This window comes from Echinops telfairi, unplaced genomic scaffold, assembly GCF_000313985.2.
Source record: "Echinops telfairi isolate 266 unplaced genomic scaffold, ASM31398v2 ScPeMD7_7417;HRSCAF=8455, whole genome shotgun sequence".
NCBI lineage: Eukaryota > Metazoa > Chordata > Mammalia > Afrosoricida > Tenrecidae > Echinops > Echinops telfairi.
This window is the reverse complement of record NW_022111317.1, coordinates 6119693-6130487: the sequence shown is the minus strand read 5'-3', so window position 1 is coordinate 6130487 and position 10795 is coordinate 6119693.

The window sequence follows — 10795 nt, the reverse complement described above, 5'->3', positions numbered from 1 at the left end:
TTTTTTTTTTTCTTTTCGGTTTTGTCTTAAGAAACGAAAAGAGGAACGGAAATCGAAAAGAAACGGAAAGGAAAAGAAGAAACCAAAGAACTACTCATTTTAAGGCTTAAAAAAAAACAAACAGATACAACAGCAGCATTTAAACAAACCTAACAACAATAGCTTTTAAGGTGTTTTTTTTTTTTCTAGATTTTTCTTTTTTTTGCTTGTTAAAAAAGAAGATAGCATACCACGGAATTCAGGCAACTTACATCAACAAATAGGCCGTGTGATTTTAGCATGAAGAAAAAAATTACAAACAGAGCTGTGTAAGCGGGTTCTCCCAGGAAAAAAAATAAGAAAAGAAACAACTTTTCCGTACCACGATTTCTGTCTATCTGTCCAGCATCTCCCTCCCTCGCTCGCTCTTCTCACCCTGGACACCTGGCTTCCTTCCACCGGAGTACTCTCCTCCCTCGAGGGTGCCCTCTCCCCGTCAGTCTACGCAAAGCTGAACCTGCTCACCCCACTGGCAACCGCCACTTGGTGTCAGCGTGCAGGGGAGGGGCGGGGCAGCGGGAAGGAGGGTGATTAGGAGAGATAGGTGTGTGCATGTGGAGCTGCTGTGATGGGTGGGGCGGACTTGGGAGGGGGCAGCCAGTGGGAAAAGTTCAGTTTGGCCAGATGAGGGGGGTGGAACCGAAAGTGTGCAGGCCCACAAGGCAGAGTGGCAGGGAGGAGGGACAGGCCTGTCCCACAGGACCCTGGGGCCATGTGAGAAGCCATGGAGGGACAAGTGGGGAGGGCTAGAGCACAGGGATGCAGAGAATGCAGGGGCAGCAAATGAGAGCTGAGGCAGGGGCACGCCAGTTCCTTAGATAACACTAACTCCCCAACTTTCTTCACCCACACCTTTGACCCCCACTGGCTTCCCCCCCTCCCCCCCTCCCCAGAACCCCCGTGGGCCACCAGGACCCAGCCAGGGCTTGACTTGCCTCTGGCCCACTTATTAGAGTTAAAACAATAACAAAACAACGGAAAGAAGAAGAAAGGAAAAAAAGAAAAGAAAATACATACACAGCCGTCTGGGAGGGATGCACTTGGCGATCTCGGGCCCAGGGGAGCTGGTGGGTAGGGATTCGTGGGGGGAGGTCTCCCCCTTTCTAGGTCTAAAAAGCACGGGTCTCCTGGGGAGAAACTACAGGTCCCATCAACCCCAAAGGGTAAGAACTACAACTCCCATGAGCCCTTGGAGGAGTGCGGCCTATAAATGCCTCCAGCCCCTGGGGCAGCAGTGGCAACTCCCATGAGCCCAGCAAAGCAGGCACTGGGGTAGAAGGGAGGGGCTGGTTCTTTACAGAGGGTCCTATCTGAGCACGGAGGAGACTTCTCTGCTGCCTTTCCCCCTGGCCTGGACTGCACCCCCACCTGAGTGCCTCTCCCTGGCCTCCACGGGGGGTTGGTTCTCTCAGATGGTCCCCACAAGCCTCATCCTTCCTGGTGAGCCCCACCTCTGTAGATAAGCCAACCACCTCCCTCCTCCCAGACCCAAGCTGGCATCTGCACTGGGGGTCAAGTGCCTGTCAGGGCTGCAGCTCACCAGCTCCTTCATCTCCAAGAGGTGGCCTGGGCCACAACAGCCAAGCCTGCAGCTGCCAAGAACTGTCCACCAGGCACCACCCTCCCCAGCACCTCAAGTTCGAAGCTCCGAGCTCCTGGCCAAGGCCCAGCCAGGTGAAAAACTGAGTGAGTCTGTAGGACCCCTTAGGACAGGATAGACTGCCCCTGTTGAGTTTCCCAGACTGTAACTCTACAGGCAGCTGAACCTGCTCACCCCACTGGCAACCGCCACTTGGTGTCAGCGTGCAGGACAGTCTGGGAAACTCAACAGGGGCAGCTGCCTGTAACTCTACAGTAGAAAGCCTCATCTTTCTCCTTTGGGGCAGCTGGTGGTTTTGACCTGTGGACCTCGCAGATCAGTCTAATGTGTAAACCCCAGACCCTGCATTTTACAGACAAGGCTACTGAGGTCTGGGCTGGGCAGCAACTCCCCTCAGTCACCAGGTATCTGTAATCAGGCCAGAGAAGCAGATGGACTGCCCTCTGAGGCTCCTAGAGGCCAGGGAAGCCCCCACCTCGCCCTCCCCAGGCCCCCAGGAAGCCGATTCTGCTGGAAGCTGACCTGGGAGGTCACAGATGGTTCCAGTGGGTGATCCAGTACAGGCATCTTTCCCCGGGGGCCCCAGGCTCCTTTTTGTTCCATGAGCCCATAAGCCAAAGACAAGCCACATGATCCTCAGCCTTCAGGAGCCCTGGACTCACCCAGGGGCAGCTGCCTGCTCTACGAACGGTCCACCTTGGGCCAGGCCACAAGGACCCCAAGCCTACCTGCCCTCTTCCAGACCTTCCTGTTAGAAGCACCTTCCTTTGCTCCTTGTCTCTGTCATCCTTCAGAGGCCAGCCAAGCACTCTCTCTTCAGGCCTACTTGAGGGCCGGACTCTAGGCCCTACTGTGAGGGGAGTGGGAGGGACTGGGGCCTTAGCTGGCACCCGTTTGTCTCCCAGAGGCCAGGTTAAAGTGTTCTGCCAGGGAAGTGGGGCTCTTCGTGGAGGGGGTACTCTAGGCCAGGCCATATCTGCAGGAGGTACAGGGGCCGCTTTGGGGGAGCCCCGCTCAGCTGTGTTCTGCCTGCCTCCTCCACTCACTGTCAGCCACAGACACACTGAGGCCCACGCAGTAGGAGCTTTACTCCGAGCGCCCAGCTTGCTTCTACCTCCGATTTCAGGTGGCAGCAGCAGCTCCTGCAGATGCACTCCACATCTGGTGGCCCCGAACCCACTGGGCCTGAGGAGGGCTGACCAGATCGCCCCCCCCCTCCCCGGGCAGACGTGTCTGACCTCCTTGCCCACCCAGCTAAACTAGGAGCTGAAGGCTCCAGGCACAACCCCTGACCAGCCTGTGGGCTCCACCCAGGCTGAGGACCCCACAATCCTAGGTTCTCTAGGCTCCGCCCGTGAGCAGCCTCCTTCAGCTGCCAGACCCTCAGGGACCTGGCCCTTAGCCCTGTCCCCTTGTCTGCCCAAGGCTTTCCTGAAGGTGTCCTCCTCACTCATGCCCACACACTGCCCGGTCCTGACTCTTCCCATGCCATCTCTTCCCCTGGACTCCACTCCCAAGCCTGAGGGAGAGCAAATGTTACCAAGCCCTCTGCTTCCCGGAAACTGTCCCAGCCCGACCCTGGCTCCCAGGTCACATGGTGTGGGGCCCTGGGCACCCTGGGGTCTTAAAGTGGCCCCCACAGAGAGAGCAAGGGGTTAGCAGGTCCTATGGAGGGGAGTACCCCCCACTTCCAAAAGCCCAACTCGGCGGGCTGCCCCTCCCACTGGGCTCTAGTGGACTAAAGGCTTGTCACCATTCATGGTGGCCAGACACTGCTCCAGGGGCCATCTTAGCCCGAGGAAGACACTGGGGCAGCCCGGCCCCTCCACAACTCTGGGCCACTGCAGTATTTGTAAAAGGTCTATGGTGGGTACCCATCCTCCTGCTCTTCTGCACCACCACCCCACCTCCCACTCAAAAGAGTTGGACTCAGTGGAGCCAGCCACCTCCGACAAGAAGTGCTAACCACGAGGTCATTGCCACTTCCAAGCACACACCCTGCAAAACTCTTCTTCCGATGGGGCATCTACCCCCAAACGCCATTCCCACCCCAGGGCGGCCTGCCCTGCCAAGGGGAGTTTGGAGCAGCGCTGGAAGCCCATGTCAGTCACTGACAGCCCCACCACTGCGATGGGGGAGCAAAAGGGGGATGCGCTGTGTGGATTCTAAGGGGACACGACCCTGCTATAAATGCGGGGACCCTTTGTGTCCAGGAAAGAGGCCTTCCTCCAGAGGCTGACGCACCCGCTCCCAGTGTCCACCCAGGAATGGGTGTCCAGCGCGAGCAAAGGCCAAGGTGGGAGGCTGTATGTTTCCACCTCTCTGGTCTCTAGGCACATGTGTACCTGTGCAAACCTCCGTGGTCCCAAGTGTGTGTGTGTGTTGGTTGGTGCGTCTGGACAGTGTGCGTGTGATCGTACTGACTGTGCGTGTGTACGTGTGAACGCACGAGCTTGCCACCGGAGCACGCGCGTACACGCACCAGGCGCATGAGCACACGTGGCGGACCTGGGCGCATTTCCTCCCTGGCAACTAGGAACTACATTTCCCAGCACCCCTTGCGACGTGGTGTGGCCACGTGGCCAGGAAAGCTCCCTGCAGGCAATCCTTGGAGCCCTTGGCCCGTCTGCGCCGAGGCCCTGGAGGCCGCGGGCTGAGAGTGAGCGCCGTTGGCCCCAGGGAGCAGCGCTGGCTGCAATCAGGAGCACCTAAGGCTCTGGGCCCCTCGAAATGGACATAGCTGCTGCCTCCAAGAAACGGACCTACTGCCCTCACAGAGCCACCCAGGGGCGAGGGCGTGGAGACGGGCAGGATGACCAGGTGCCTTCAGAGACAGTGACTCCGGGGAGGCATCGGGAGTGGGCGCAGCGACCACGGTGGCTCCTACACAGCTGCTCTGGCGCCATGATACAAGAACCAGAGACGCCGCAGAAGGAACTGGCTGGCTAGTTTGAAAAAACACAGGAGTCCAGAGACTTAGGCCCGACAATGTATGAGAGCAGGCTGCCTTCAACCCCCAGTCCCTCAGAGGGCCAACCTCCGCGATGCAGGTGCAGCTTGCTAAGGCTTCGAATGCCTCCAGGAAGACCCAAGAGGCAAACCAGCTGCCCTCTGGGCATGTATGTGGTCGACTGTGGCTCAGGCCAGCCCCAGGGGCATCTCAGTAGAATTGTCATCCAGAGTTTACCAGGCCTCCGTACCCAGGGTGGAGGTAAGCCACCCACCTTCCGGTTACCGGCAAGAGCTTTTACCTCGGGCACCACCCAAAGGCCTTCAAGTTCTGTTACCGGCTGTCCAGTTGACCTGACTCCCAGCGATCCCACGCAGGCTCGCACAACACAGCAATGGGTTTGCCGGGTCCTGCACCATCCTCCCGAACAACTGCGGGGCTGGCGCTGTGATCCGCGCGGCTTTGGCTGGTGTTTCAGAGGTAGATCGCCAGGTCATTCTCCCTAGTTTTCCCAGCCTGGAAGCCTCCACGGGCCCAACTAGTGGGGTGTGCCTGAGTTGCAGTGGCCAGGAATCAAACCACATCTCCCACGTGGAACGTCACGATTCTACCACAACCCGCCACTGCCTGCATACAACCAAAGCCACCCCACAGACAAAGCAGGGCTTTGTTTTTCAGGGCTATGACTCTCTTAGGGAGACAGGCTGGCATTTATTTCTCCCTTAGAGCAGCTGGAGGTTCAAACCACTGGCCTTCCAGTTAAGCAGCCCAGAGCTGTCACTACTGTAGCACCAGGCACAGAGCAATCCTGGGGTTTCTAGGACCTTGACAGAAGCAGATGGCCTCGTTTTCTCCCTTGCAACCACAAGTGGGTTTGAACTCCCGGCCTTTTGCTTAACAATCCAACCCTCAACCCACTGCACCGCCAGGGCTCCTCCCTCAAGAATGTCCCAGTGGATGTGAGTGCCGTTGGGTTTGGTTGACACAAGACAGCCCCATGCACAACAGAGCCACGCCGCCCAGTCCTGCGCCAGCTTCCCAATCGTCACTGCATCTCAGCCCCTGTGGCAGCCACGGGGTCAATCCATCTGCTTGAAGGTCTTCCTCCTTCGCATCCATCCTCTACCAAGTAGATGCCCTTGTCCAGGTCTGGTCCCTCCTGACGACATGCCCAAAGACTCACTGCCATCGAGTCCATGCCGGCTCCTAGAGACCTTACAGGACAGAGTAGAACTGCCCCCTGTGGTTTTCTGAGACTGTCCCTCTATGGCAGTAGAAAGCCCGGTCTGTCTCCCAAAGAGCGGCTGGTAGTTTCGAACTACTGACCTTGAAGATCGCAGGCAGCCCAATGCATAACCACTACGCCACCAGTCACCACCAAATGGAGAGAAGAGGCATGGGGCCAGAGGGTCCAGAAACTCCACCAGGCTTGGGGACACCATATGGAGAGATTTCTCTGGAGGTGGTTTTTACTGGGGGGAGCCCTAGAGCTTCCTGCAGCCTCCAGGCTGGTATGGAGACGAAGCAGACAGAGGCTGCCAACGTTGTGGCAGCCCTGGAAGGGCCTCCTCCCCACCAGTGTCTGTGTCAGAGGTGGTCTGGGGGTACCAGCTAGAAAGAAGTTGCTGCATACTGGGCAGAAGCCCCAGCAACAGGCAGCAGTTGTTCTGGACGACAGGGACTCCATGTTAACTCCTAGAGGCTGCATGGGACAGAGCAGAGTTGACCTGCAGGTTTTCTGGGCTGACATCCTTACAAGCGCGGATGACTGTCTTTCTTCCATAGAGATGCTGGGCAGATTCGAACTGCCGACCTTTCTGGTAGCAGCTGCACCAGGGGGCCTCAACAGAGGAGGAGGGGCTTCCCCAGAGAGCAGAGGAGGGCTGTGAGGAAGAAAGGCTCCCTCACTGGGCAGAGCCTTCCATACTGACCGTTCAGCTGGCCAGCCTGATGGGGACGCGTGTGTCCTGCCCTGGACAGTGGGCCATCTGGTATCAGTGCTCTTCCTGTTGGGGCCACGGGGCAGTAAGGTAGCTCCTGGTACCTCCACCAGATACGAGGCCCCAGAGCGGAAGAATTGCTCTGCCCTCCTCAAGGTCTAACGGGGCTGGGGGCCTTGGAAAGGGAGTCTGTGGGTGGTGTGGAGTGAAATGAATTCTTGGTGGCCCAAGACGCGCCGTGGTGCACAACTTGACCGTTAATCACCAATCCTCTTCTGCTTCCTCCAGGGAGCTAAGGACGCCATCTTCCCCACTTCCTGGAAGCTCTGCTGGCCACGTGACTGAGCTTGGGCTAATGGAGGGCAGGCAGGAGTGAAGTGTGGGTGCCTGGGTCCCTCCACGTGCCTTTCACCCCCATCAGGAAGCCACCCACTGAAGACAGCGTGGCCACAAGTTAGAAGCGCCTGGCTTGAAAGGGATGGCCCCATGCAAGACATCACTGGGTGCCGGGTGCCCCCATAAGCAAGGTAAGCTGGGCTTACTTGTGCAGACTAACCTGCAGCGAACAGGTTCCCATTCTAGGCCACCTCCCAGGCGAAAGCGTTCACTAGACTGTTAACTGGGCACAGGTAAGCCTGTGCCGGTCTTGCCTATTGAATCACCGGACCAGGCTGTCCGTGGATGAGAAAGCGGGCTGTGACTCTCAATGTTTAACAATATTTGACAATAACCAACCAACTTTGAGGAGGGCTCTAGAACACGTCGTCCTGCTCATGTGGAACCTGTACGTGGATCAAGACGTGGGTTTCGAATCAGAAAAGGTGTGTGTCAGGGTTGTGTCCGCCCATCGTGCCTACTCAGTGGTTCTGCTGAGCTAATCCGCAGAGCAGCTGGATGGTGTGAGGAAGCATGCGGCACCGGGTCTGAGGCAGGTTTAATAACAGCCTGTGAAATGCAGATACACCACCTTGCTTGCTGAAGGAGAGGATGGCTTGTAGCACTTCCTGATGCAGACCAAGGATTGCCGCTTTCAGTGTGGGCACGACCCCAGAGAAAGACCAAGAGCCTCAAAAGGGGGCCAACAGGCAACGTAAATAAACGGAAGAAACGTTGAAGGCGTCAAGGATTTTTGTCTTGCTTGGATCCACAATCGATGCTCCTCGTGGAAGCAGCAGTCAAGAGAACAAAAGACACGTCGCACTGGGTCAATCAGCCGCACAAGACCTCTGTAGAGCATGGAAGAGCCAGGATGGGGCTTTGAGGATGAAGGTGCGCCTGACCCAGGCCACGGATCTCTCATATGCATGTGAGTGTTGGACGCTGAGTAAGGGAGACGGAAAAGGAATTGATGCCTTTGATGGGTGGTGCTGGAGAAGAATATCGAAATACTAATGGAGTGCCAAAGAGACAGACCGATCTGTCTTGGAAAAAGTGCAGCCAGAGTGCTCCTTAGAGGCGAGGATGGCGAGACTCGGTCTCCCGCACTTTGGACGTGGCTTCCGGAAAGACCGGTCCCTGGAGAAGGACCTCAGGCTCGGTAACGCTGTAACAAAGGGCGCAGGACTGGGCAGTGTTGTTGTGGGTTGGGACCCACTCGATGGCACCTCACCACCATCACCCCGTGTTTTGGACTTCACCTACTTCAATGATTAGCGTCATCTTCAGACACACGGTGATGCCGTGCTCGGTGTCCCTCTCCGCGTCTTGTGCGCGTTTGTGGGAGCTGTGCCTCGAGTGATGTGCGCACACGTGGGGTCTGGGGAGGATCCCAGCCCATGGATCTCTCCATTGCATCATAGGCACGTGAGTGTTGGACCCTGGGGGGAGTCTGTGCCCAACTGTGAGTGAACCTCAGCAGGGATATGCCTATGCACGTACCCCCGGGGGTCTGCACGGCTGTGGGAACACACATCGCACCGAGTCTGTACAGGGGATTATGTGCTTCTGGGGGTCTCAGCCCTCCTGTGTGCCACTGCAGGTGTACCAGTGGGGCCTGAAGGCGTGCAAGCGTGTTCGCTTGAGTCTCCACCAACACGTCTGTTTCTGCAGGTCAGTGTGCGGGTGGGTGCTTTTACAAAGGCGAGGGGCACCTTCGGTGCGCTGGACTTGGGGGAACATGCCCGCAATCACGAGGACTGGACGTTCCGTTCTGCTGTGCGTCCCCGCCACGCAGCCCCTGCCGCCGCGGAGCTAAGCGCATAGATGCAGAATGCGGACCTGCGCACACGTCCGTGCTCCCGTGGCCTGGGCCGACGCACACCTGTATCTTTTGGTCTAAGCCTGTGCGCTGGCTGGCCCGGGTGTGAACGTGTGTTTGTATGAGTGGCTGCGCCCTGAGGAGGTGGGTGCATCAGCCTGCGGGGGTGCCAGAGTACGTATGTGCATGTGTACTGCTACGGCTGATTGGTGTGTCCTCTTCCTCTGTGTCCCGGGACTGCAGACTCTTGCACTGTGCAGGCTGCGTTGCAGGCTGCGTGCGCCCGCCACCCACTGCACAGTGCACGGCCCCACTCACTCACTCACTCAGGAAAACGCAGCCAAGACTCTCCAGGAGGGGAGGGGCATGGGCGGGGCTTGGGAGGGGAGGGGCTGTGTAAGGGAGGGGGCGCATTTAGAGCATGGGAGAGGGCTGCAGGGTGGGGCTGTGGAGGGGAGGGGGGTAGGGATATGGCGTGAGAAGAGGGGTGGAGCTTTGGAGGGGAGGGGTGTAGGGCGGGGCTGTGGATGGGAGATGGTGCAAGGGGCAGTGGGATGGTACAGACCCCAGGGTCAGTCTGGAGCTAGGCTGGCCAACCTCATACCCTGACCTTGTCAGTCTGGAGCCAGGCTGGCCAACCTCATACCCTGACCTTGGCACTGAGACAGACCTACCACTCTGGGGAGGGGCTTGGGCGGGAAGCAGGGGGCGGTCTAATGGTCTAGACCAGCCTGGGGACCTACGGGTCACCTAGGTCCTTGGCTGACCTCCCATGAAGGTGCTGAGACTCCAGGTTGACGATGTCGGTGGCTATGGCCAGGTGTCCCAGGGCAGCTGTGTGATGTGGGCTGGGTGAGCCTGGGGTCACCGCGGGCTTCTTTGGGGCTTAAGTTGGGTGCTGGGTGGCCCAGCAGGCTCCCCCTTTACCCCACGCTTTTACTCTGGCCCCTTCCTCCATCCTGCCTCTGGGCTCAGGGAGCCCCTGAACCCTGCCTGGGCGGCAACTGCCCAACAAGCAGCTCCCACGACTCCTTTGTCCTGAGGAGCTCAGAAGGCCAAGCCCACACTCGGGTTGGGGCTCAGTGAGGATGTGGGGCCCAGGGGGAAGATACAGATGTTCCCCCCCCCTCAGCCTGGCATGCCCATCCAGCTTGGGCATAAGTGTACAGACAAGAGTTTGCAGACCCCTGGAGCAAAAGGACCATAGACCACACAGAGCCCTGTTCATGACCCACCCCGCCTTTGTCCCCAAGCTCTCAGGGCCCTTCCTCACACAGCCACTCTGGGTGGGACTGGACTATGAGCCACGTCCCCCTGCGGGAGCCCCAGAACAGAAACGCAGAGGAGTGGGGCTCTGCTCTGAGCCAGTGGTGGGGTTTGAGCTTCAGTCCCTTAACGAGAGCTGCCATCAGGTGAGGGAATACGTCCGCACTCCATAGCTCCCACCGTGGAGGGTGATTTATAGGGCACTGGCCCTGCTTGGGGGGTGCATTTGCAACCCTGGGGCTCCCCGTGTCCTGGCCTAATTTGGGGATGGACACGGTGGTAGGGTCTAGTCACCGGGTCTGGAGGGGACCTGCCCTTGCTCTCCAGAACCTGCACCTGCTACCCCAGGGGTCTACCCCCACATTGCTATGCCACGCCCCTCCTCTGGCAGCACTGCCCCCCACCACCACCAGGGTGGTCACTCTCTACAGCTGCCCCCTCGGCTCCAGCTGGAGGATCAGCCCTGGAGGCTGTACCAGGGTACCCCCAGGCCCCCCTCCCTGAAAAGCCTGTCTGCCAGAGCCTAACCTAGGAGACAATGCCTTCCCCAGCACCCTGCAGGTACCCAGGCTGGACCTGGCAGTCCTGGCAGAGGGTCTGGCCTGGGACCCTCCAGAGCAGTGCTCAGGGCAGGACAGTGAGGGCTCAGGCCCAGCAGGGGCCTCCTCCAGAGTGCCAGGCAGCTGGCCTGGCCTAGGGACTGATGGGAGTTGCAGTTCTGGACTCAGGAGCTGATGGGAGTTGTAGTTTCTGGGCCTGCATCCCCACCTGGCACCCTGCAAGGACTCCTGGAAGCTGTAGCT